Here is a 25,658-nt window from a genome sequence, read left to right as displayed (position 1 = left end):
TCAACACACTGCACCCAGCCTGGATTTGTGCCTGTCCAAAAGCAAAGTCAGAAACAAAGCAGCCAGCTCAGGCTTGGTCCCTCAGACCAAGACAGGCCCATATAGGAAAGCTGCAGCATAGGTTAGACAAGGATTCAATGATATCAACATGACAGCAGCTTGGGGCATGACTAAGAATTGTATGATGAGCTTGTTATGAGAAGTGAGCTATAAACAACCAGCAGTTGTCTCAGTGTGCAGAAAACCTTGGCTGTGGAAGAACCAGAGGCAGCAGCCAGTTCCTGTGTGCCTCACAAGCAAGGTCTGCTTCAGCTGGCAGAGCTTGGTGTGTGAGTGGTTATCCACGGGGTGCAGTTCCAACTTGTCCTCTGCACCTACAGTAAAAAAACACAACCAAAAGGATTAAAAATCCTCATGCAAGGCTCTTCTCTCACCTCTTTAAAGCCTGGCAGTGAGCCCTGGGCTACATAGCAACTGCTCAGGTGAGACTCGGAGGGCTTGCATGCTGATAAAGAAAACACTTATTTCTTGCTTGAAAATGACCATTTTGGAGCAGCAGGGCCTGAGATTCCTGACCAGCTGATTTGAGTGAGATTCTCACCAGACCACTGCCAGGCACCACACGAAAAATATGCACCTGGGTGTCTTCATTGAAGGTATGAAAACAGTGCAGTTCAGCTAAATCTAAAGCCTTCTCCCTGGGTAATCCTGTCAGGACTTTTCATCAGGGTGCCTTAGCTTAAAGCACACGTTGAGCCCAGACCCAATCAATACCTGATGACAAAGGAGGACTGGGGATTTCTCTGCAGCTCCAGCCCCGTGCAGGGCTGGTTTCCAGCACCAGGCATGCCAATAGCATCATTTCTACCCTCAGCTGTGCCACTCACAGAACATTCAACTGGCATCTTCTGCTGGCATCAAACCCAATCCTGATGAAAAATGCCTTAAGAGGAGGTCTGCAAAGGCAGCTGGGGCCCAGGAGAGCCTGAGGGTCATTTGCCAGCAGAACAAGTAAGGGACCAGTTGCTGACTCTGACAGCCTCACTTCACTTGAGAAGCACCAAGATCTCCTTTGCACATCTTCTGCTGTCCAAAGCATTCCCAGCAGAGCCTGACCTCCTCCTCCCAGGAGCCCATCGCCACTGACCTCAGTGAAATGTCCAGGGCTCCCTCTTCTCATCTCTTGCTTCTCTTAAGAGCTTTCAGAACAGATTCCTCCAGACAGGACAGATCTCTGTGCTTGATGTGTTCTAGCAGCTTCTTCTCCCTCAAATAGCACCAGCTGATCCTTTATCCTTCGTGCCTTTTGTAGGAATATTAATGAATATTAACATGATGCTAATGAGCACTGAAAATGTGAGCATTTAATCCATGGTCAATAGCTGGATGCTTTCTAGCCTGAGCTGCACCTGCAGCCTCCAGCACTGTTGCTATGTTACAGCCATCCCTACCTGGGAACTCTCGGAACACTTCAATGTTTGCTTTTCAATCCTTCCCTTCCCCATTTTCTGCTTTCAGATTCACTCTGTGGCCTTCTGGGGGAATATTCTCCTTTCTGGACACACGTGTCACAGTGCTCCATGGAGACTGCAGTCCCACACAGGCAAGAAAAACAGAAGAGCAGTTTTGGCCTCCTCCAGGACCCAGCGCTCAGCCCCAAATCATCTCCTGAACTTTCTTTGTCTTCCAGATAATTGTTTGTCTCCAACTATTTACTGGTTTGGGTTTTCCTTTTTCTCTTTTTTTCCTCCTTCTTCTGGGATGGTTTAGTTTTCATCTCAGTTTTCAACCCTTTTTAAAGGTATAAAGATTGATTACATTCTCTCCCTTTCTCTTTGGCTGCCATTTGTCACTGTGGTGAAAGCCATCAAAGTGAAGGCTACCTCTATTAAATGGGAAACACTGTAGTTCCCAGGCTATTTGTCCTTGTAGAAGGGAAGAAAAGGAAGGGAAAGGGGAAAAAAAAGAGAAGAAGAAGAAATAGCCTTTCCTCCCTGGCTGCCTCTGGTTTCCTCACAGGAATCCACACCTCCACACCCCCTCCCGCAGAGCGCTGCAGACTGCTGCCAGGCCAGCGCAGTGCCACGGGCTGCAAACAGACCCCGTGGAACCATCACATTCATCTTGTGAGTGGCAGCCCCTGATCAGCCTCCTCCTAATCAATCACCCTGCCAGCCATTCACAAAAAAGCTCCATTATGCCTCTGTGGCAGCAATTAGGTGGAGGCCTTAAAAGAGCAGATTAAGGGGGCTGAGTGCTTGGGGAGAGGAGTTTAAAAATATTAAAAGGAAATGACTTTTTAATTTTCTGTATTCATCTATTTGTAAGTTAATGAAATTAATGAGGCAAGAAATGAAATGGAAATGCCACAACTCTGCATTTCTGTAGTCAGTGTGCTTGCCAGCAGCAATCCCACAAAAGTCCTATTTACTATCAGTCTGCAGCTAAAAATAATCAATGCTCTAATTGCACCAGGCTTTCCAGTACATATCCCCCCTCTGCTCTCCCATCTCACCCCCAAAAATCCCAAGTACCTCCCTGAGGGCCTCCCTGCTGGCCAGCACCAGGCTGAAACCCTACTGGAAAGGTGTGGGGAGCAGCCCTGCAGTAACTGAGTGAGCATCTCCCTGAGGACTGTTTGTGCCCTTCTGCACACAGGCTCTGCTCAGCTTTCTGTGTCAACACAGCGTTGATAGGAACCATTTGAGGGACTCAAAGCTGTGGCCTCAGAACTGTGGGGGGGAAAAAAGCCATTTTGAGGAGATGTGTGTGGACTTGAAAGCTTTTCTTCCTGCTGCTACAGATGGGGAAAGATTTGCTCCTTCCTTTTGTCATAGCTTGGAGACATCATCACAATCAAAATAACTACAAGAAAAGGGCTGGACCTCAAGCTGCAGGTCCTTTGCCACCACTGAACCTCTGCAAAGTCTGCTCAAGCACCCAAGCTACAGCTGAGTTCCAGTAACTGGTGAGAGCAGGTGCTCTGGGGATGCAGCTGGGCAGCTGCTGACATCTGGGGCACATTCGGTCTGCAGCTGGATCCTGTCAGCCTGCTGTCCCCACTCCTCTTCCTTAAAAGAAATAAACCACAGTTCACAGCTCACAGGATGTCAGGGGTTGGAAGGGACCTCTGGAGAGCTTCCAGTCCAACTCCCTGCCAGAACAGGACCATAGGATCCAGCACAGGTCACACAGGAACACATTCAGATGGGTCTGGAAAGGCTCCAGAGAAGGAGACTCCACAGCCTCTCTGGGCAGCCTGCTCCAGTCCCTGACCACTCTTGCAGCAAAGAGCTTTTCCCTAATTTCCAACCTAACCCGCCCCTGGCACAATTCCAGGCCATTGCCTCTCCTGCTATTGCTGGCTGCTAGGGAGCAGAGCCTGACCCCCAGCCCACTGCAGCCTCCTCTCAGGGAGCTGTGGAGAGCAGTGAGGTCTCCTCTCTGTCTCCGTTCCTCCAGAGCAAAGAGCCCCAGTTCCTCCAGCTGCTCCTCATCAGCAGGCTCTTGCTCTTGTGAGGAGCAAAAGGAGAAGCTGACTTTTGAGAGGAGCAGGGAGATGGCAGCAGCAGGGCTGGTGTCCCAGGCGAGCACAGCACTAACTCAGAGCATATTTTACTTTTACTGGAAGCTATGAAATACTTAATTAAAAAGATCATGTTGGCAAGAAGTCTTTTTATTAGCTCTATCTAATCACAAGCAATTACTGCAGTATTAAGCAGGTGATATACCAAAAGTGTCATTTATTGTTAGGGGATTTGATGCAGTTTGAGGCTCTGGTTAATAACGCCAGCAATGGTGATAACAACAATAATGGAGTGAGCATTAGCAGGGAGCTTGTGAGACTCTTCCCCCTCCTGTCCTGCCCAGAAGAAACCCTCCTGACCATTTTGCATCTCAGATTGCACTGCTAGGACTCAGACAGCGACTGAATTGCACCGTCTGTGTCTGTGACAAGAACTGTGAATGGTTTCACACGAAGTGTGTGAGCAGCTCCCCTTTGCTCTGAGCCAGGTTTCCTTGCTGGACACTCACTGTTGTTCCCCCATCCTTGGAAACCAGGATGCAACACAGGCTGTTGCAGAGCCTGCTGTGAAAACATCTTTCCTAGGAGCCACGGTGGGAACCCTCTGCACTGATGAATGCTTACAGCAGACTTTTACAAACAAAGGAACTCCTCTACAAGAAATGGCTGCGGATGGACCCACAGCGCTGCGCAGGCAGCAGCCTCTGGCTTCAGCTCTTCATTAGTCACTCCTTGCTGCAGCTGAGGTAACAGAGACATTGATCTGGATTTAGTAATACAGCCCTGCAGGTATTTCTTGATTTTCCCCATTACTTTTACACACAGACCTCTGACCCTAGCAGTGTTTCATCTGCCCCCTTTCTCCTCTGCTATGCAAGGATCTGCTCCCTCACTTGACCTATGAGTTTCCTCCTTCTCCTGCTGCTCTCCCAGGGGCTGTCTATTATTAACATTTCCCTTTTCTCTCTCTCCTTCCTATTTAAAGTTTCTTTTAAAATGCCTCACACAGGGATCTTCCATTTTATACTGTCATGGCCCCAGCACACCCTCAGCTGGGCTGCGAGGTGTTCCAGCGTGGCTTTGGTCCCGGAGCAGGGGCTGTCTCTCAGGTCTGAGGGTGGCCCACATGCCTGAACCCTCACCAAGCTCTAACTGCTTTTTGCTATTTCCAGACAGAATTATGCCAGTGACAGACTGCATGAGAGTGGATCTGTAGCAAAGCATCCAACTAAGGAACAATTTTAGATCTCTCCCCAGAATTCCTAAGTTCTGCATGGGCAGATCCCTTGACCCGTCCCTGCTGAGGCAGCTGTGAGTGCGTGTGGGTAACGCAGGTGCTGATGTGGGTTGAACAATCCACTAAGGCAGCAGCTGGCATTACCTCTTCAGCAACACAAGGAGCCTTCAAAGGAACAATTTGGTTCAGTACACCTTTGTCTGAAGACAGGATTTGGCCTTAAGATGGTCAAAAGCCCTTGGAGCATATTGACAAAGCACAGCAGTAAATTTAAATCAATTTCATTTGAACAATTTAATTAAAACAATTAGTCTGTAGCAGCCCAGCAGCTACACTGAACGCTTCAGGCCCTGCCCTGCTGCTAACTGGGCTTGGAGAGGGTTTCAAACCTAACTGGGTTCAACTTTAGGATGAAATACTCTCCTGAAAGGAGCCTACCACTGCCTGCTTATTTAATTTGAGACTGGAAGGGCACATCCTTATTGCCCTCTACAACTCCCTGAAGGGAGGCTGTAGCCAGGTGGGGGCTGGTCTCTTCTCCCAGGCAACCAGCACCAGAACAAGAGGATACAGTCTCAAGCTGTGCCAGGGGAGGTTTAGGCTGGATGGTAGGAAGAAATTCTTCCCAGAAAGAGTAACTGGCCACTGGAATGTGCTGCCCAGGGGGTGGTGGAGTCACCATCCCTGGAGGTGTTTAGGAAGAGAGTGGATGAGGCACTTGGTGCCATGGTTGAGTTGATCAGATGGTGTTGGGTGGTAGGTTAGACTGGATGATCTCGAAGGTCTCTTCCAACCTGGTCTGGTCTATTCTACTCTATTTCTATTCTACTCTATTTCTATTCTATTCTATTCTATTCTATTCTATTCTATTCTATTCTATTCTATTCTATTCTATTCTATTCTATTCTATTATTTGAAAGTTTAAATCTAGCTGAGTTTCACACCTGTTAGGTGAACTTTGTACTATTTTTACAGGTAAAGATTTTGACCTCAGTGCCTGTCACCAACACAGTGTCTTCACTTCCTCACCTACCCCAACAGCTGAAGCCATGCTGCCTTTGCTGCTGCTTCCTCATTGCAGTGGCATCAGTGGTAGCAAATCCATTGGCATGTGCATGATGGTTAGTGCATCAGTGCCTCCTTAGATAGTTATTATTTCTGCATTCCTCATTGCTGTCTTGTGTTTTTCTTGGCAGCAGCTTTCTCACCCCTGCTCACATCACTGTCTAACACAATTAATCAACAGGAAGTGCTGGGCTGCACAGCCACAGACTCATAAATATTACAAAACCTCTCTCATTGCAGCCTGACAGTGTCAGAATACTGATATCAAAATGCATTTCTATTAATCATGGCCCTCCTGCCATGGAACCACAAATACAGCTTGTCATTCTGGGGGAAAAAACTAATACAAACTGACCTTTTTGGTCGAGTTGGATCTGCAGAGAAAGAACTCACTGTGTCTCTCCAGCTTTGCTTGTTCTTCATTTGCTTAATGGATGATTATATTCAGAATATGGACACTGCAATGACTGAATCTTCATTTAAATGGCAGTTTGAGGCAGAGCTATCTGAATCTGCCTGACAGAAAAAACATTCACAGTAAACAGCAAATTGCCTTTGTCAGAAAAGACATTCACAGTAAACAGCAAATTGCCTTTGTCCTACAACACAAAACCAATAGTGGGCCCAAACCTTAGTGGGCCCAAATGTGGGGTGGTTCCAAAGTGCTCACTGAGAAAGCTGGGTGCTCACCTTCCCTTCAGGCTGATGTGCAGGCAGAATTGCTGCTTGCCCAAAGCAGCCAGAGCAGGAATACCTGTGCAGAAATCCTCAAGCCAAGGCAGTGTGTATTTTTTCAGAGGAGAGGAGAGGAGAGGGAGAGGGAGAGGGAGAGGGAGAGGGAGAGGGAGAGGGAGAGGGAGAGGGAGAGGGAGAGGGAGAGGGAGAGGGAGAGGGAGAGGGAGAGGGAGAGGGAGAGGGAGAGGGAGAGGGAGAGGGAGAGGGAGAGGGAGAGGGAGAGGGAGAGGGAGAGGGAGAGGGAGAGGGAGAGGGAGAGGAGAGGAGGTTGGAAGAGACCTTCGAGATCATCGTGTCCAACCTATCATCCAACTCCATCTAATCAACCAAACCGACTAAATCCCTGGGAACAGTGGCAGTAGCCCATGGCAGTTCCTGCTTTCTGTTTCCCACTACATTGTCAGCTTCTGCAGTGCGATCATAGCTCTGCTGAAGTCCACAATACCACCCCCACCCCCCAGTCCCCTCCTGGAATGAGATCAGGCACTTGGTGATAAAAGTAGCACTCTGAAAATGTTCTCTTCTTGTTACCTGAGAAGCCTTCAGGTTATTTTTTCATGGAAATGATGAAGACACTTCTGGCTCTGTTCTCTGAGCTGTCCAGCAGCTGCTGTTTGCAAAGCAGAGCTCTGGAGCTATCACTTACTCACACCCCAGGTGTTACACAGGCAGCAGCAGCCAATAACTGTTCTCATGATCTCCACATTTTGCTCCAAAGTATCCCAGTCTGGGGAATAAAAGCACTGCTGGAGATGCAAAAGCCCGTCAGGGTCAATCCTCTTGATCAGCCTAAGATCCTTTCAGTGGTCCCTGCCAGTGAGACAGGACACTGACTTTGGCCAGGGACCAGGGCCATAGACGTCGACAAGGGAAGGAGTAAAGTCCTAAGCCACATTCCACAGGACATGAAACATTCCCATCCAAGGACAAAACTGTTAAGCTAGGAGATGGGCAGATTTTAAGAAGCAAGCCTGAATCCTTGGAACAATTCAAGAGGCAGCCATATAAGAGGATTTACTCTGGAATAAGAAGTGGAGACCTGCATTCTTGGGTCACACATGAGACAGAGCTCAGATTCTGCACATTTAATTGTTTTCCAAGAAGCAATTTGCAGAAGCTCCACTTTATTCAAGTGCCAGGCTGAAAGCTTCCCAGGGCACCATACTGCTTCCTTTGATCCCACTTTGGCACAGACACAACCTGCCCCACTGCACTCTGGATCCTTTCTTTTCTTCCCTGTTTAACAGCAGACATTTTAGAATAGAATAGAATAGAATAGAATAGAATAGAATAGAATAGAATAGAATAGAATAGAATAGACCAGACCAGACCAGATCAGGTTGGAAAAGACTTTTGAGATAATCAAGTCCAACCTCTCACCCAACACCATCTAATCAACTAACCCATGGCACCAAGCACCCCATCCACTCTCTTCCTAAACACCTCCAGGGATGGTGACTCCACCACCTCCCTGGGCAGCACATTCCAAAGGCCAATTACTCTTTCTGGGAAGAAGTTCTTCCTAACATCCAGCCTGAACCTCACCTGGCACAGCTTGAGACTGTCCCCTCTTGTTCTGGTGCTGCTTGCCTGGGAGAAGAGGCCAACTCCCTCCTGGCTACAACCTCCCTTCAGGTAGTTGTAGAGAGCAATGAGGTCTCCCCTGAGCCTCCTCTTCTCCAGGCTAAGCAACCCCAGCTCCCTCAGCCTCTCCTCACAGGGCTGTGCTCCAGACCCCTCCCCAGTTTTGTTGCCCTTCTCTGGACACCTTCCAGTATCTCAACATCTTTCCTAAACTGAGGAGCCCAGAACTGGACACAGGACTCAAGGTGTGGCCGAACCAGTGCTGAGCACAGGGCAGGATGAGCTCCCTGTTCCTGCTGGCCACATCGGTCCTGATCTAGGCCAGGATGCCCTTGGCCTTCTTGGCCACCTGAGCACACTGCTGGCTAGTAGAAGAAGAAAAGTCCCTGTTCCATCCAGGTCTCAAACCATCTCTGCACCCTTCTGTTTGAGCCCTCACAAGTGTGAGAGTGCATCTCCAACTGTTCTGTGTTTTCTGAAGGTTTCCCTGCCCCACAGCTCTCGTGTTTGCGAGCCTGCAGCTGGAACCCACAAAACACTCTCCAGCCTTACCTTATGGTCTTAGATCTGTGTTCAGTTCTCAGCCACATCAAGATGGTCCAGCTGAGGTTGCTGCCATGAACTCAGGACCTCAGATTATTCACCCTGACAACAAAGAAGTCAAGCTTTAAATCTGGGCTCACTATCAATGACTACAGCTAGGATTTATGATTCAGCTTCTCTTAAGTGCTTTTGTCAATGAAAGGTAATTGCTCTTCTGAGACAGGCTGGGCTTTGCTACTCAGATCTTCCCACTGCAAAGTCAGCTGGCTGCCCTTGGCACTCACATTTTCAAAGGGGTCCATAGATTTGTTTCATGGGATCTATAAACACTACCCAGGCTCTGGCAGAGTCCAGTACTGCACCCAGAGCAATGCCACAGTGCCAGCAGGGGCTCACAACTGCCACAGCAAACCAGCCCATGCCCAGCACTGACCACTTCAGACAGGACAAGACAAATCTGCAGTGGTTAAGTCTCCTTGGTGTCATACATCCCTTGTTGTGAAAGGCTCATCAAGGATTACACAGACTTCCACACACCTTCGTATCTCCCCTCCAACCATTACCAGGGACCGCACCGGCTGCACGGAGCTGTCCACCTGCTCTGCGCAGGCTTCCGATCACTGCAGTAAGCCACACAGTTTCCATGTTAGCCTGCATTTGTGTTGGGGATAAGCAGGCTGGGACTGTTCATTTTTCCCTTGCAGAGTGGTGATTTAGCCACTTGTTTTGCTTAGCTCCTTCTGGAGTTTGTTCCTGTTTCAGGCTTGGCACAGGGCTTCCTCCCAGGAAAGTTGTTTCCTCCCTACATGAGATAAACTGCTACAGCAGAGACTTCATTGCTTCTTCCATCACATCTTGACAGAAAACCTATCAGGTTTTGATTTCCCTTTCAGGACTAAGGACTTGTGTTTTCCTGACTGCCTCGAAACAAACCTCTAACATTGGAAATTTGGTTTCATTTCATAGAATCACAGAATTGTCAGGCTTGGAAGGGACCTCAAGGATCAGCCAGTGCCAAACCCTGCCATGGGCAGGGACACCTCACACTGCAGCAGGTTGCTCACAGCCACATCCAGCCTGGCTGCAAACACCTCCAGGCATGAGGCTTCCACCACCTCCCTGGGCAACCTGTGCCAGGCTCTCACCACCCTCATGGGGAACAACTTCTTCTGACATCCAGCCTGAATCTCCCCATTCCCCTCAGTCCTATCACTCCCTGACACCCATTTCCATTTCACTGCAAGAGTTTCAGTGAGGGTGGCCGTGTCTGGATTGTACAGGACACCCTGCATGGCCAAGACTTTAACAACCGGACTGTGCCCAATGAAATTAAGCAGTTCCCAAGGGCAAAGGCAGTGCCCATTTTCAACTCACTTGTTCAGAGCAATATAAATGAGTGGCTCAGATGGGAATCTTTATTCTTTCTGCTGAAATGTCTTCTCATGGAGCAGCAGTCAGGAGGCTGAGCCACAATGCACAATGTGTTCCTGACCATGGGTCTGCTGATTCCAGCATGCCTCGGAGGAACCAGAGGAGCACTCAGAGTCTGCACCCAGCCCAGCCACTCAGCACACTCCTGCAGGTTCCTCAGGTGCACTGCTGGGCAGAAATAAGCAGGCATGGGCAAACAGCTGAAGTGAACTCTGGTCTGACTGAACTGAAGCTATGACTTCTGTTACAGGAAGAAAGATTCTTTACAGGGGCCCCAACAATTGCATTAAAACATGCTGTAGGTAATCTCTGATGTAAGAAAGGTGTCCAATGACTATCTGTTTTCAGCAGAAAGATTGTTTTCTGAGAGGTTACTGAACTCAATCCTTTCTGATACACAGGAGAGGGAGGAAATGGAGGAGAGAACAATGGTACTGGTAGAAGGGAGAACCAGGATGTTTAGGTGACATAGTGTAACAAAAAACAAGAATCAGTGCAAAAAAGCTGCAAATCCCAGCTGAGGTTATTGATACAAAGTGGACTCACACAGGACATATGCTGAGGAGATTCATCACTACTCACTTGAGTACAAACTGTGCCCAGGACGATGCTGTCCCTGCCCCTGGAGAGCGTGCGTGGGTCAGAACGGGTGCTCGCGTTGGAAGGACTCCAGAGACTCTTTAACTGCACCTCTTCTAGATGGGGGCATGAAAGGTGCTCAGAGTTTGAATGTGTAGGAAGAAGTGGACAGACAGGAAACCAAAGGAGGAGAGGCTGAGAAGGAAGATGCTCAACTTGTAAAAGGAGACAAAAGCAGAAGTCGTTTAGGAGGTTGTTAAGGACCTGGCATTGAAACTGCATGTGCAGTTTGGTCAAACACCCCATCAGCCTGTGCCTCCCTACAGATCCACACACCTCCCTTCCCCAGGCTGCAGAGACAGTGTAGAAGAACACCCTCAGTCCCTATGTTCTGCATGCTAATTGCTGTCCAAGGTCTGGCTATGTGCTGACAGTCACAGCACCTCTGTGTGTGCCCTCTCAGCTGGGAGGGAGCCCAAGCAGCAGGGAGGCTTTTTCTAGGCAGACTGCTAGGACAGCAGGATTTGGCTGTGCAAACAGGCTCTGCCTCCCCAGTAGGTGTGTGCTTGTGCTTGCACAGGCCTTCACATATTTTTAGCTTTGGATTGGCCCCAACTTGTAAACTTTCTGTGTGCCTGTGCACATTCATTCTTTTTCTCATTGTAAACTTCCTCACCTTTGGGGGAAAAATGGCCTGAGATTATGTTAGGAGAGTAAACACATTTAGCCCTGGGTCTAGGTCAAACATTGACTGGCTGGAACAATAATTGTGTCAGTAAATTATTTCTGGCACAATATCTGTCACCTGTTTCCAGAGAGCGGAAGGCAAACATGCCCATTCCTCAGCTTAAACAAATCTGGCCTCCCATGCTGCTGAGCTGGCAAGAGATGGCTGCACTGCTTTGCTCCTCTTTTTGAAATCAAGTTTTGAAAGATCCTTGTTGCCAGGTTTCAGCAGCAGCCATTTTAAGCCCTGGATATTTCCCCCTGCCAACTTCTGGTTTCTTCTTTGTTTTCTGAGGGGGAAGGTGAGGGCTGTGCTCTGCAGGGGCCTGGGCAGTCACCTTCCTCGTGCCCGTATCTCCCCTTCTGCTGCAGGGCCAAGGGCTGGGAAGGACTTAGGGAATCAGTGCAAGCACTTGTGTGGGCACTGGGACATGAAAATCTTGCCTGTTGATAATGCTGCTATCTAGGAGAATAATAATATTGAATAGATGTATCCCCACATCTGCTCTGCAGAGCTCCTCTTAACTCCATGGCTCAGGACTCACTGAACGTGGCTAATTCTTCTGCCGAGGCTTGTGCTACTTTAAAACTCAACTGCTGTGTTGTTATTCTTAGTTGCTTCTCAGTTTACTTCTCACTTTACCACTTTCTGAAGTTTCTTAGATCAATCTTGCTACTTCCCACCCTAAATGAAGAAAACTAGGTGTAGAAGCTGGGTCACAGACAGCCCGCAAGTTGTGCTGTATTCTCCAGGGGAGGGATGGAGTGCTGCAGGTGTAGCACTCAGAAGTGGCTGTTTACTTGTTCTGCCTCACAGCTGGACCTTGGGATTCGTTAGTGACTAAAAATCACAGACCCTGCAGCAAGCATTTATATAAGCCTTAGTGAGTGCAAAGGGGATAATAATATCAAATAACCCAGAATATGCTGCAATGGAAATTTATCAGCTGTGGGGCTGCATAAAAAACCGAGAGGGCACATAAAACTTTATAGCCAATGTCTTTTTAATATTCCAAATCACCACATAAGGATAAAAGATGACTTTGCCTATGTCCTCTTAGGCAAGGAGGCCAGAGGTCTAATGCTCTGTCTTAGAAATGGATTTTAAGGAATAAAGCAAACTGTCTTTGCAAAGCATGCCAGAGCAAAAATAGCCAGGGCATGCAAAAAGCCTTTGCAGCAAAGGAAATTGGGCAAGGGCTGAGGGAAATGATACAACCCTGTTTGAATGATTAAATCAGTTCAGGCTGCTGCCAGCCTGCATTAAGGGAAGCCCTTGCACAGGCAGGATGATATTTTCCCTTCCTTCAGAGAGACTGAAGCTTGTCTGCCTCTCCCACCTGAGCAGTACACGTGACACAGAGCAATGTTGCCTTCCACAGTCATTAGACTAGGAAATGAAAGCTGTTCCTCCTGGATGCAAACCTTTCCCCTCTGACCCACGTGTGCTGGGGTCTGGCCCATGTGAGGAGGCCATACCACCAGCAACCTCAGCAAATGAAGTTATCAAGGGCAGTCCTATCTGCCCCAGGCAGTCTTCCAGCAGAAGAAAGGCTGGGTTTGTAAATGAGCTCTTCCTCATCTAGCAAGCCTTTAACCCTTCTCTGCACCTGTCCAGTCTGGACTCACTTATCTGGAGATGGACAGCAGGCAATTTATCCAGCAGCTCACTGCAGAGTCCCATTCAGTAACCTCAGTGCTTCATCTTCCGTGGGAAGAGGCTGCAGTTGCAGCCCCTCAGAGCAGCTGCCAGGCAGTGAGCCCTTGAACACTGTACATTGCAGCAGCTGCCCAAATGATGCCTTCATCACCACCTCCTCTACCTGACTAATTTTGCATCTTGGACCAAATGAGATGTTTTGCTGAAAGCCAACACCCAGCCCCAAGACACCCATTTACTGTCATGTGTCCTTGTTCAAACAAACATCTAATGCCCAAGAGCAATCACGGGGCTGGAGGCACAGCACACCGAGCATGTCACTGCTGCCTCACTCCCCAAATGCAGGTGGAGGTGAACTTAGCAGATACAGCAGTGGTTTCATCTCTTGCCTTAAAGCTGTTTCCCTCAAGATCTCCTTCTAGGAGTTGGAAAGGGCTACTGCAAAATGTCCAATGTTTGTGTGCAGCTGCATGGCAATAGGGAAGATTACTATGGGGTGCTTGGTGCCATGGTTTAGTTGATTAGATGGTGTTGGGTGAGAGGCTGGACTCAATGATCTCAAAGGTCTCTTCCAACCTGGTTAATTCAGTTCTATTCTATTTAAGATTCCTAAGACTTAATCTTGCTCTTCAGTAGCAGGGCTAGGCTGGTAAGCATGAAAAATGCAGGTGGAAGTGAGGCTGCTCAAAGGACTGGTTTTGAGACCATTCATAGCATCTGTTGAACTCCTGGTTGTCAGATATTGCACAAAGCAGGGCTTTAGGAGGATTCAGGTGAATGGCTAGCCACTGGGGGGGATGGATGGTGTGCATAATGAAGGGGCTGTGAGGCCTGGTGCTCCAGTCCAGGGCAGTTAACTGCAGTGTTTAGGAGGAAAACACCTTTTTGACTTGGCTGCCCATCACCACCTGCATTATTGCACTTCCCTCTGAATACAGAATACAGAATTAACCAGGTTCAAAATCATCAAGTGCAACCTATCCCCCAACCCCATCTGATCAGCTAAGCCATGGCACCAAGTGCCTCATCCAGGCTCTTCCTAAACACCTCCAGGGATGGTGACTCCACCACCTCCCTGGGCAGCACATCCCAATGGCCAATCTCTCTTTCTGGGAAGAACTTCTTCCTAACACCCAGCCCAAACTTCCCCTGGCACAGCTTGAGGCTGTGTCTTCTTGTTCTGTCACAGGTTGCCTGGGAGAAGAGACCAACCCCCACCTGGCTACACCCTCAAGCAATGCCTAGAGGAGCAAAGGATGCTGCAGTAGAGGGACCAAGGGACAGCAGAGATCTTCCAAGCAACAAGCCCAGGAAAGCCAGCCTCATCCTTTCCAACCTCTTGATCTATTCCAGCGTTTATTCTGCCTGTTCTGTTTGTAAACCCCATTAAAGTGCATTAACAACCTGCAATCCCGAAGGCAGAGGAGAAATCTAATTATCCTCTGTCACCAAGCACCATATGCTGCTTTTAACTGCAGATAATAGATTGAAAAACATTGGTATTTTAAATGAATCCTTGATGAAGTTTAACAAGAGAGAGGGAACAAAACAAGACCTTAACCAATACATTGCAGTTCTGTTGTGTTTTGCTGGATGAGTTTACCTTGTGGCAGCCTTCTCCTGCAGCACACCAAGGGGTAAATGGAAACAGGGGATACGGTGAAGTCACTCCCATGTCAGACATCATTCTGCTTCCAGCTGTGGCCTTGAGGAAGCTTTTGTTCAGAGGGTTGGTTTTTTTTGTCATGACTGTGTTTTTGGCATGCTCATCAAGTTGCAAAAGCACCAGATGTCTACTCTGAATGAACAAGCACATGAGGAAATAATAATAACAATAATAATGATGATGATGATGATGATAATTTTAAGCCCCTTCACGTACTGCAAACAAAAATGAAAGCCCCATTCTCTGGGATTTATTTTTTCACTCCTGGAAATACAACCCAAATCACCCCCCAACCCCCCCAGCCAGAGCAACTGCCCCACAGCAGTACCTCCTTGTGGCTCAGCACCAGTGTAGAGCAGCTGAACTGAAGATTACTTACCCCAAAGGGGCAAAGCTGCTGCTCTCCTCCTCCATCCTGCTGGGTGCTCATGTGTGCTGAGGAGGGTAAGGCTGCAGGAGTGGGGCTTCTCCAAGCCAGGGCCCAGCGCCTCACACACTGACTTGGTGGTGCTGACAGCACACAAGGGATTTCTCCAGGCCATATTTGAGAAAGGGATGTGTTGCCCCTTGGAGCCTGAACAGATGTGTAGAGCTCAGGCTGCTCCAGCCCTTTTCTCCCGTGGGATGATGAGCTGTGTGCCAAATGCAGTGCCCCTTCCTGTGATGAGAAGAGCAGCATGGACAAAGGGCTGTTTACAGATACAGCTGTTGACCACCTATGTGCTTTTCCTTTCCCTTCTCCATCCATGTTCACATCCATGTCTTACATGAGAGTTTCTGAGGTAACCAATGCAGCTGCAAAGTTCTTTTCCTCATTGGCAGCTCCCAGAGAGTTTCTGAAATGCATGCTTAGGCTCTCCTGGAGTCATCCCCAGCCGAACCGGAGAGACAAACAAATGGCTTTGTACAGTAGCGAAGTGAGCACGAGACAAAAGCTATTTGAGGTGCTTGGCAAGGCTCATTCTGCCTTGTGTGCAGCTAGCAAGAAAACACAACCCATTTGGCATGTCTGGGAGGATAATGAAGACACAGACGTGGACTAGCACCGCTTCATGGAGGCAGTGCTTGCTCTTCCAGGTGATTGATACAAGCCTGGAGCTTAAACAGTGTGTTTGAAATAGAAGTGAAACAGTTGTTTGAAGATTTTGGTGCCAGCTTTCTCTCCCTTCCTCTACATTTCCCAACCCACTGCTCAGTTTGTGCTCACTTTAAAACTCTAAGTTACCTCTGCTGCAATTCCACTCCTGCTTAGGAATGTGGAGGCCTGGTGACACTTCAGTGGGCTCAGGGCTGCTCAGGTTTTACCCCTCTGCCTGTTTCCCAGCAGAGGCAGAGGCCATGTGCCTTGCAGGCTCTGGGTTGTGCATATTTGAAATGCATTTTCCCCCTTGCTGTGAGTGGTGAGGCACGATGTGCTGGTGTCAGATGCTGCCTTTCCCTGGCTGTGTGGCACAAAACCTCACCTCAGCAGCTGAGAGCAGGGGGAGGCAGAGCAAAGGCCCTCAGACACATACACACATTTGCTCTGCTGCTCTTCTGAAGGATTGCTCACACTCTTTCCAAGAGAAGCTGACAATGCTTCTTCTCAGAAAGAAAGGAAATTCATTTTAACAGCAGCTCCTGGTTGCCTTAAATATATTAGTGCTTTAATATTTGATACTGGGTTAAGATCTGAAAAGAGAAATAAAAGCTGTTAAATCTTTAACACATCACTTCCATTCTCTCAGAAGGCCTGGGAAAGCAATTCCATCTATCCCCTTCATCACACAGAGCAAAAGAGGATTATTTTCAGTGTGTTCAGAGACCTGAACTATTCAATATCCTGGTGGAACACATGTGGAATGAGGATCTGAGACCAAAGTGTGCTTGCAGACAGAGCCACCGTGCTGCCTTTGACTTCAGGAGCCATTTGACTGAGAGCAGATCTTGCCCACATCCTGCTCATGCAGTTTGTTGGGCAATGCCTCCTTCCCTGCTCAGATAACACAGGGGTCAGCCCTGCCCTGGATGCAGCCCCGAGGACCATCAATCGTCTGCACCACCCTCGTGTGCTGAGTGCAGAGGGAAGGCATTTGGATCCTGGAGAACAAAAAGCAATAGCTAAAGAATGTTACTCAAGGCAATAATCCACACATTAAAATGCTTTCAACTGGTCCTAAGAAGACTTTGCTGTTTGGTTGGGGATTTTCCCCACAGAAGGAGAGCCATAGCTGGCTAATATTATCCCCAGGCTGGAAAGAAGTATTTTCTGAGCTGAGCATTCCGTTTGGATCCTGGCAGTCCATTCAAGACCCTCTGGGTTTGCAGCTCCCCACTTGAAGTTTGTTATTGCAGACAATAGCCACAGGATTTACCATTTGGATCTCCTCCTCTCAGTGCTTTTTGCATACACTGGCCTAAAGTGTTTCTTGCAGGGTTTTGCAGTGCACTGAGGGGGGCTCCAGCCAGTGGGGGCTGCAAATGGGTGCTTCAGGTATTTCTGAGCAGGTTTTCTATTGTTATCAACAACCTTTTTATCTACTCACTTTAAAATGAGTGTGCCAATACCTGCCCTTTCTTTGTGTACAAAGTCCTTCTCCTGCTTCCTCCTTATTCCCTTGCAGCTGGCCTTGCTTTTGGGGATGGATGTTCAGTTTTCCTGGACTAATGCACCTGGCATTATCTCTGAGATGTGGAACACAGCTGGAAGGAGGGATGGTGACCCAAACAATTGCTGAGATTGACACAGGAATCTGATCCTGCCCCTGGCTGAGGAGGTCTACTGCCCTAGCCTCAGCCTACTAATAAAAAAGTGCCAAGTGACCTCTCTTCTACAAGTGCTGTTCCTGTTAGCCAAGGATGCTGTTCTTAAGGGAGCCTTCACTCCTCCTTCAAAGGCAAGCACACAAATGCCTCTTTCCATTCAGTGCTTTCAAGTGAGATGCAAGTGGTTGGTGACACATTTCCAAAGTCCCAGGTGAGAAACCTGTGCTGCAGTGTGGACTTCTTTGTATGCCTTCCCCTTCCTTTCAAGGAGCTATCTCTGTAGTTATGTGGTTGAGGACCCTAACAACTGAGGATATCTCCTCACTGTGTAGTTTTGGATCCCCAGTTCCAGACACTTAGATAAAAACTAGGATGCAACTACATGAAATCTACTCTTTGAAAGAAGTGTTTGTACTTTTGCCTTCTGTTGTGCTAGATGGTCCTTGTGGGCCCCTTCCAACTGCAAATAGTCTCTGTTCTACTCTTTTGATGGGTTCAGGCTTCAGCACTGTTTGCACTAGCAGCAAAACGTGCTGACTTTGGGCAGCAACTCTGCAAAGCTTCCTGCCTGCCTGCCTTCACTGCAGAGAGATTCTCTGACCATCAGGAAGAAGAGAGAAGTGGGCAGCCTCCCCTCAGCCATCACATCCCTTTCCTGCCAGGGCCCTCACAGTAAGGTGGAGCTGGTGGTTTCATTCTGCAGCTGCCTCACAGAACAGCAGGCAGCACTGCTGTGGCCACTGCAGGGCTCATGAAGCCCTGGCAAGATCCCCAGCCCCACCTGCCCATGCTGAAGAGTGGGTATGATACAGCTTGGATATGCTCCAAGCCCTACTTTCTGCCTCCAGCTTTCTGTTTTCAGCAGCCCAGCTTTTCAAACTGACACTGGAATAATGTGACCTCAGGAGATGTCTGTTTAAACAAACAGAATTAGGCTGCAGAGCAATGGCCCTGACAGCTGCACAGCCATTTGGTGCTGTTACACAGCTAAGTGGGGTCTATAAGCCCCCCGTTGCATATTTCTCCACTAACTCATCAAGACAAGAGCTGACCTCAGCCTTCTTTCAGAGTCCATCAGCACAGAGGCTTGGGAAGCAGAAGGGCTGTTTAAAACAGCAAGGAAGTCCAGGAACTTCCACCTCCTCCTCCTGTGCATTAGCTCAGCACACCAGGCCTGCAGGGCTGCCCAGCCCCCGGTGGCGCCCAACAGCCCTTTGCACTCTAGTTTGAAGCACAAAGGTCTGTATAAAGGTGTGCTGCCTGCTGGGCTGCTGATGGATTTAAGATCTTGATATTCAGCTTAGGGTGGAAAGAGCTAATAAGGAAGGAAAATGTGCTCTGGTCTTGCTGGTGTGTTCAGTGGGATTCCAAGCACACCAGGCATTTCTCCCAGACTAGCATTGTTGGTGTTTAGCCTTCATTAGAGTGGCTTCAGTGAAGCAGTGGGTGACAGTGAGCCCCAGCCCCAGCAGGGAATGCCACACACCACCACCATCTCTTCAGCTTCCCTGCAAAAAGGTCTCAGAGCTGTGTGCCTACAGAGACCCACAGAGAGGACTGGACAGGAGAAAACACACGTGTGCTGCGGTGTGAACTTAATGGGTAGGAACAAGAGCAAGCTGTCAGAAGGGAGGAGGAAGATTCTGCCAGCAGTGGAGCTTCACTGCATCCTGCCAGCATGATGGCAATGTTTCATAGCTGGGTCTGTCACATCATGCACTGCAGAGCTCACCACCACCCCAGCCTGGGCTCAGTGCCTCGTTCAGAGGCACCTTGTGCCTATTGCTACCTGCACCTCTCAGCATGGCCATCCCAGGAGAGCTGGAGTCATCCTCACACCTGTGGCCGTCCCAGGAGAGCTGGAGTCATCCTCACACCTGTGGCCGTCCCAGGAGAGCTGGAGTCATCCTCACACCTGTGGCCGTCCCAGGAGAGCTGGAGTCATCCTCATGCCCTTTCTGCAAAGCAGCAGCTGAGAGCAGACACTGCAAACAGACAGATACTTCTTTCAAAGCACAGCTGCAGGAGACCTGCATGAATTTCTGAGCATGGCTTACACATTATTTAGTGCTCTTCAGTCTTGGAAAGTTCCCTGAAGCCAGGGAAAGGTTTGGGCTGCCAGGCAGATCTGGTATCATAGAGGTGCAAAGGTTTGTGAGTCACCTGAGAGTGCCTGGGAGCCCTTCTACCCCATGTCTTGCTGGCAACAGCTCTGCTGCTCATGTCAGTCTGTGATGTCCTCCTGTCCTCAGTGTCCTTGCCCACGCTTTCTACTTGCCCTCTATACTTTCAAGCCTGAACTAATGTAAATCTATGTTCTCCAAAATGTCAAGGCCCATTTCCTTCAATCTTCTTTTCATAAGCATTAACTCCTAAAGAGTGTGGGACACAGACAGATCCTGACTGGCACACAGCCCTCTCCCAGTTCCAGAGAAATTAAGTGTGAGCTGCTCTTCACTTTATTCAAGGTCAGAGTTTTGCTCCCAGTCCTTGCAGCCTGGGGACCAAAAAAGTCATCAGACCCCTCTGGATGCAATGCCTGAGTGCTGGTGGTCTAGGGACCTTGTCAAGCCCTGCCACAGCCTTGTCAGCATATGGCAATACATCAGCAGAGCAGGATGAGCTGAGCCAGCAGTGGAGCAGCAGGACACTGCTGTGGGAGTTTTCACTTGCTCTCCATGCTCTAAAGAAGTAACTACAGAACAATAAACCAAATTTTCCCTAAAAATGGGAAGTGATGTGAGTGAAAGCCCTCTTTGGAGAGCATTGAAGCAAGCAAGGGACCATATAGGCAAGGCAGCCCTGTACTGCCCAAGATGGAGACCTTCCAGGGCCTGCTGCAACTGCGTGCAGGTGCTGGCAAATGAATAAGCAACAGGATGTTTTTCCCTGGGGGAGAGAACTCTGGCAGCACTTTTTCCTCCTTAATATACTGAGAGGTGTAAAAGATTTCATGCTACCTTCAGATGCCAGCCTCAGATTAGAGTGTGATGACAGAGGACATAAGGAATTGCTGGACAGCAGAGTGCCTCTGGCCGCGAGCAAGCCTGTCCTCGTTAATTTTATCTCAGCCCCATCTCCCTGATTTGTCACTGGCTCTGCATTCTTCAGTCCCTTCTCCACATAAAAGTCTCTAGCTGTCTCTTAAATTCGTTTATGCCTTTGCCTTTTATGACCTTACTTGATAACTTACTTTTTGTTTTCCACAGAGTAACAAGCCCTGAGTGCAGCCTGATCTAGTGTGGGGTGTCCCTGCCCATGGCAGGGGGGTTGGAACTAGATGATCCTTGTGGTCCCTTCCAACCCTGAATGCTACTATGATCCCCCCTGCTCTCTGCTTCCTCCTGTTGAGGTGCTGAGGCTTTTTGCCCTGCTTATTCCATTCCTCACCAATATGAGAATCATACCTAGGGATATTCCTTTTCCCCCCTCACTAGCTAGAAAGACAGTTGCCTTGGCAGCAGCCCATCTCCTAAAAGGTCCATGGGCAGCCTTTGTCACCATTCTGTGCCAGCTGCAAGTCTGGGGAGAAGTTTCAGGAAGCTTTAGTGTTACACACAGAGCACCTACACTACACACAGAGCAGACTCCTTAGCAGGGGTGGGTGTGGGCTACATCAGCACAACCCTGAGCTGGGCTGCAAGCTTTCTAAAGTCTCTTCCCAACATCCTACTCATTTCCCATTTTTCTAGGGACTGTGCATTTCAAACCATCTTCCTCTGGCAGCCCCCAACAGATGAGAACACAAACACAGTCACAGAATCACAGAATCAGCCAGGCTGGGAGAGACCTCCAAGCTCATCAAGTCCAACTGATCGCCCAACCCTATCTAATCAACCACACCATGGCTCTAAGTGCCTCATCCAGGCTCTCCTTAAGCACCTCCAGGGATGTCAACCCCACCCCCTCCCTGGGCAGCCTCCGCAGTTGCTGCAATGCTCAGACTATCAATAAACTTTCAGAAGCAGCCCTGAGCACTCCATGTTTTAGAGGCAGTCCTAAGTTCCCCCTGCCCACATGCACGCCCCCACTCCTCCCCCTGCAGCTCAGGCGATGTGTACCATCCCCTCAGACACATTTTCTGTTTGGAGACTCTGCTGCAGCACAGCTCCAAGTGCATGCTGAAGGCTTGCTCCATTTCACTCCTGTGCAGGTTTCCCTGCCCGTCATGGTCAATATATCTTCCCTTAATTTTCACAGCCTCCAGCCAGGTAGGTCAGGACCAGCTTCTGCTCCAATCTTTTGATATATTTAGACACCATAATGAGATCATCATCCAGTCTGCTTTTTCTTTCAGGCTAAATATGCTACACTTCTGGAGCCTTTTTCCCAGCAGTGGCACAGGTTTAACTCCTTCCCTTTCCTGGGCTCCCCTCAAACCAGTGGCAGTGTCAGGGAGGTTAGGAGGCTTCTCAGCCTTGGAACTTTTGAGTTAGTAGCTGATTCCTAAAATATGAGGAGCTGAGCTTAGCTACAGTGCTCCCACCTTTCTTAAGCAGAAACATCTGCTTAGAAATGGCTGGGTGTCACAGAAGCTGACACTTGGGATTGACACCCAAAAAGCCAAAGTGAAAGAAAAAGGAACACAAAATGTAAAGAAAAAAATATAATCATCATCATCCAAGTAAATAATAGAAGAATTAGAATGAAACAACAGTAACAATCATAGACTCACAGAATTGCCAGGGTTGGAAGGGACCTCAAGGCTCAGCCAGTTCCAACCCCCTGCCATGGGCAGGGACACCTCACACTACAGCAGGTTGCTCACAGCCACCTCCAGCCTGGCTGCAAACACCTCCAGGCAGGAGGCTTCCACCACCTCCCTGGGCAGCCTGTGCCAGCCTCTCACCACCCTCATGGGCAACAACTTCTTCCTCACAGCCAACCTCAATCTCCCCACTTCTAGTTTTGCTCCATCCCCCCCAGTCCTATCACTCCCTGACACCCTCAAAAGTCCCTCCCCAGCTTTCTTGTAGCCCTCTTCAGATACTGTAAGGCCACAGTTAGGTCTCCTTGGAGCCTTCTCCTCTCCAGACTGCACAACCCCAACTCTCTCAGTCTGTCCTCATAGGAGATAATAACAATAGTAATGATAACACCACCCTCACCACAACACCAACAATAATTGATAATAGCAATAACACCAACACCAATAATGAGGACAAATAACAACAACAACAACATTCTCCAGCCAACCAGAAGAAGCAGCTGCTAATCTCGTGGCAATTCTGGCTGATGTTTATCTTTACCAGCATGCAAGCCACCAGAGAGAGGGAAGGGTAAAGGCTCAAGCTATTCATGCTCCCGTATCACAAACAGCCTCAGCCAGAATCACAGAACTATCCAGATTGGAAAAGACCTTTGAGATCGAGACCAACCTGTGCAGATCATGGAGTTTTGGTAGGAAACAGAGTAACTCCTCAGCAAAACAGCCCAGGGGCTGGCCTGGAACATGCTGCTGCACCCTTAGAAATACATCTTTTGTTACAGACTTCTTAGCTGAGACGTGAAGCTGCCCCCCTGGCTGGTGCTGCAGCAGTAGCTAATGGCCAGATCTTCTAGCATTAGCTGTGGGCTACTAACTAAATGCCTTCCTCTCAGTGTTTAGCAATGTCCCTGAGTTCTGTGGGAAGCACAAGCAGAGGACCCAGAGGAAATGTTGCATGAATTGTTCAGCAGAGTCTATGGTCTCCTGACTTGTACCAAGGAGAAGTAATGATCTGTTCTGCTGACTGTGGAGCAAAGAGCTAACTGAGGGGAGGGTATTACTGCAGCTGTGTAAATGAGAACATAGAGGCACATGAAAGGAGGTTGTATAGCCAGGTGGGGTTTGGTCTCTTCTCCCAGGCAGCCAGCACCAGAACAAGAGGACACAGTCTCAAGCTGTGCCAGGGGAGGTTTAGGCTGGAAGTGATGAGAAAGCTCTTCCCAGAAAGAGAGATTGGCCATTGGGATGTGCTGCCCAGGGAGGTGGTGGAGTCATGTCACTGGAGGGGTTCAAAAAGGGGTTGGATGTGGCACTTGGAGCCATGGTTTAGCTGTCAGGAGGTGTTGGGTGATAGGTTGCACTTGATGGTCTCTGAGGTCTTTTCCAACCTGGTTGATTCTGTGATTCCATGAAACAGGAATTGTCAGACACCTAACAGTGTGGGAGCTGATGCTCAGCAGCTAGGACAGGCAGCAGCTGCCCTGAGGACAAGGCCACGCCAGTGCAAGCCAGTGTGCTGATGTCTGCACTGCTGCCCTTTGCTGCAAGGCTGGCACCACACACAGGCACTGGGTGGCTCTTTAAGCTATTTGTTCCGAGCTGTAATTCCATGTGTGAGCTGCAGGGGCTTTGCTTGGCTGCTGCGTGTCCTCCTTCAGTGTTTCCATAGCAATGGGGACATGTCCTCAGCAGAAAAGGACCAGGGAATAGGTAACACACCACAAGCAATTTCTTCATGTGGGCAGACTGGACCTAGCCAAAGGTGAGCGTTACCAGGAGAAAAAATGCTGCCCTTGGCTTGATGTGCTCAAGCCTGGCTGATGGAGGAGCACACAGCTACACTTCTCACACCTTCCAAAGCATGCTTAAGATCTGTCCCTGAAATTGCACCCAAAGGCTGTTCATTAGCAGTTCTGCCATGCACATTACTTGATAATGTGTGAACAACAAAAGGGATAATGCCATGATGGAGGTGCAAGGAGCAGCTCTGCAGCTATAAGCAGGTTTATGTTTTCATTCCAAGCCACACAACATTTTCTGCTCCAAAGGCTTGTCTGCGTGATGTGCTTGCTTAACAGAGCCGACAAAAAGCCCCAACAAAACACCACCCTGTTCCAGGGAATTTAAACCTGGGTGGAGCACATTTCTATGCCAATTAATAAGGCATCACTTAGGTATCATCTTGGGCTGTGCTTTCAGTACAGACCTCCCACACTGAAGGTAAGAGCTAGGGCAGAAGCGGACTTCAAGCCTTACCCATCCCTGCTCCAGGAGTCCACATGGTAAGAGATGTGAGGTAAGCAGCACACCCTGGAGATGGCAGTGCTGGCCAGATTGCCTGAGATGATGTGTTTGGACTTTGTTTCCTTTGCCTGAGCAAAACTTGGGCACCAACCTCGCTGCCAGGATTTATCTCAGCACGTATGGAAAGCCCTCTTGGCTCTGAGCCTTTTGCAGCCCAGTGCTACACAGCACCGCTCTGTAGCCAGCTCCCTGGCTCTGGGAGCTCACAACTGCCAGGCATGGGTGAGGGGCTGATGTCTCCCTTGCTGCTACAAGAGGGGTGCAAGGCTGACAGAGTTCTAATCTGTCCAGACATACTTTTTTCTCAGGTTTCATTTCAGGTTTGATCTCCCAGTGTTTGCACTTTGGCAAGGGCTAACAAAGCACAGAAACACAACTCATTTCCAGCCTTCAGAAAGCAGCTAAATGGGTTTGAAAAGGTTGCATTGGGACCCTTCAGGAACATGCAAGCCTTATGCTCTCCAGAGCTCCACATCAATATCTGTGTGGGAGCAAACACCCTCCTGATTTCCATAGGCCAGAACTTCTCCTTAAAACACCTTTCAAGGCTCTTGCCTAAGCACTGCACAAAAGCCCTTTGCACAAAGCTGAACTCCCAGGAGCCGTCCTACTTTCCTTAGGCTTTTTGGAGCCTCCTCCATCAATTGAGCCATTTGCTATTTCTTTTTTCAGAACAGCAATACCTGTGGCAAATTGCTCCTGCTTGCCACTGGGCTTTTGCAACAGGCGCCAAACACAACAGCTCCCTCTCAGTTCTCCAAACCACTATGCTCTAATGCTGGGGGGCAGAAGAGAGCCACAGACAGTGTCCTCATAGAGTCATAGAATGCATCGGGTTGGAAGGGACCTTTAAAGGTCACCTGTTCCTCCCCCCCTGCACTCAGCAGGGGCATCCCCAGCTAGATCAGGTTGCTCAAAGCCCCATCAGGCCTGAATGTGAATCATCTGGCACTGGCAATGGGCACAGGTGAGCAGCTCATAAATCCGTGAACCTGGCTTTTTGCTTCACCAACAGAAGGAGGGCAGCTTGCCCCGGAGGCAGCTGCTTCCTCATTCCACTCCCAGTGCACTCCCAAGAAACCCTCTGGCTAACAGACTTCTGGCTTGGTTGCCACCCCTCTGTGCGTGGACTGATGCCTCGCTGCAGCC

General features: G+C 49.0%; 1 long non-coding RNA gene across 1 annotated transcript; it reads right to left on the bottom strand.

Annotated features, from left to right (window-relative positions):
- Window positions 1-245: 245 nt before the first annotated feature.
- Window positions 246-15,220, bottom strand: LOC137451307 (uncharacterized). The gene is made up of 6 exons (XR_010989774.1): window positions 15,132-15,220; window positions 14,690-14,884; window positions 10,704-10,816; window positions 8,700-8,792; window positions 1,148-1,303; window positions 246-374 (listed from the first exon to the last, which is right to left on the bottom strand). It is a non-coding gene; the product is annotated as an uncharacterized lncRNA (long non-coding RNA).
- Window positions 15,221-25,658: the final 10,438 nt, after the last annotated feature.

Source organism: Melanerpes formicivorus, unplaced genomic scaffold (assembly GCF_026170545.1).
Source record: "Melanerpes formicivorus ecotype bairdi unplaced genomic scaffold, bMelFor1.0.p_v2 SCAF_41, whole genome shotgun sequence".
NCBI lineage: Eukaryota > Metazoa > Chordata > Aves > Piciformes > Picidae > Melanerpes > Melanerpes formicivorus.
Note: the sequence above shows the minus strand (reverse complement) of the source record. Positions and strands in the feature narration are given on the sequence as shown.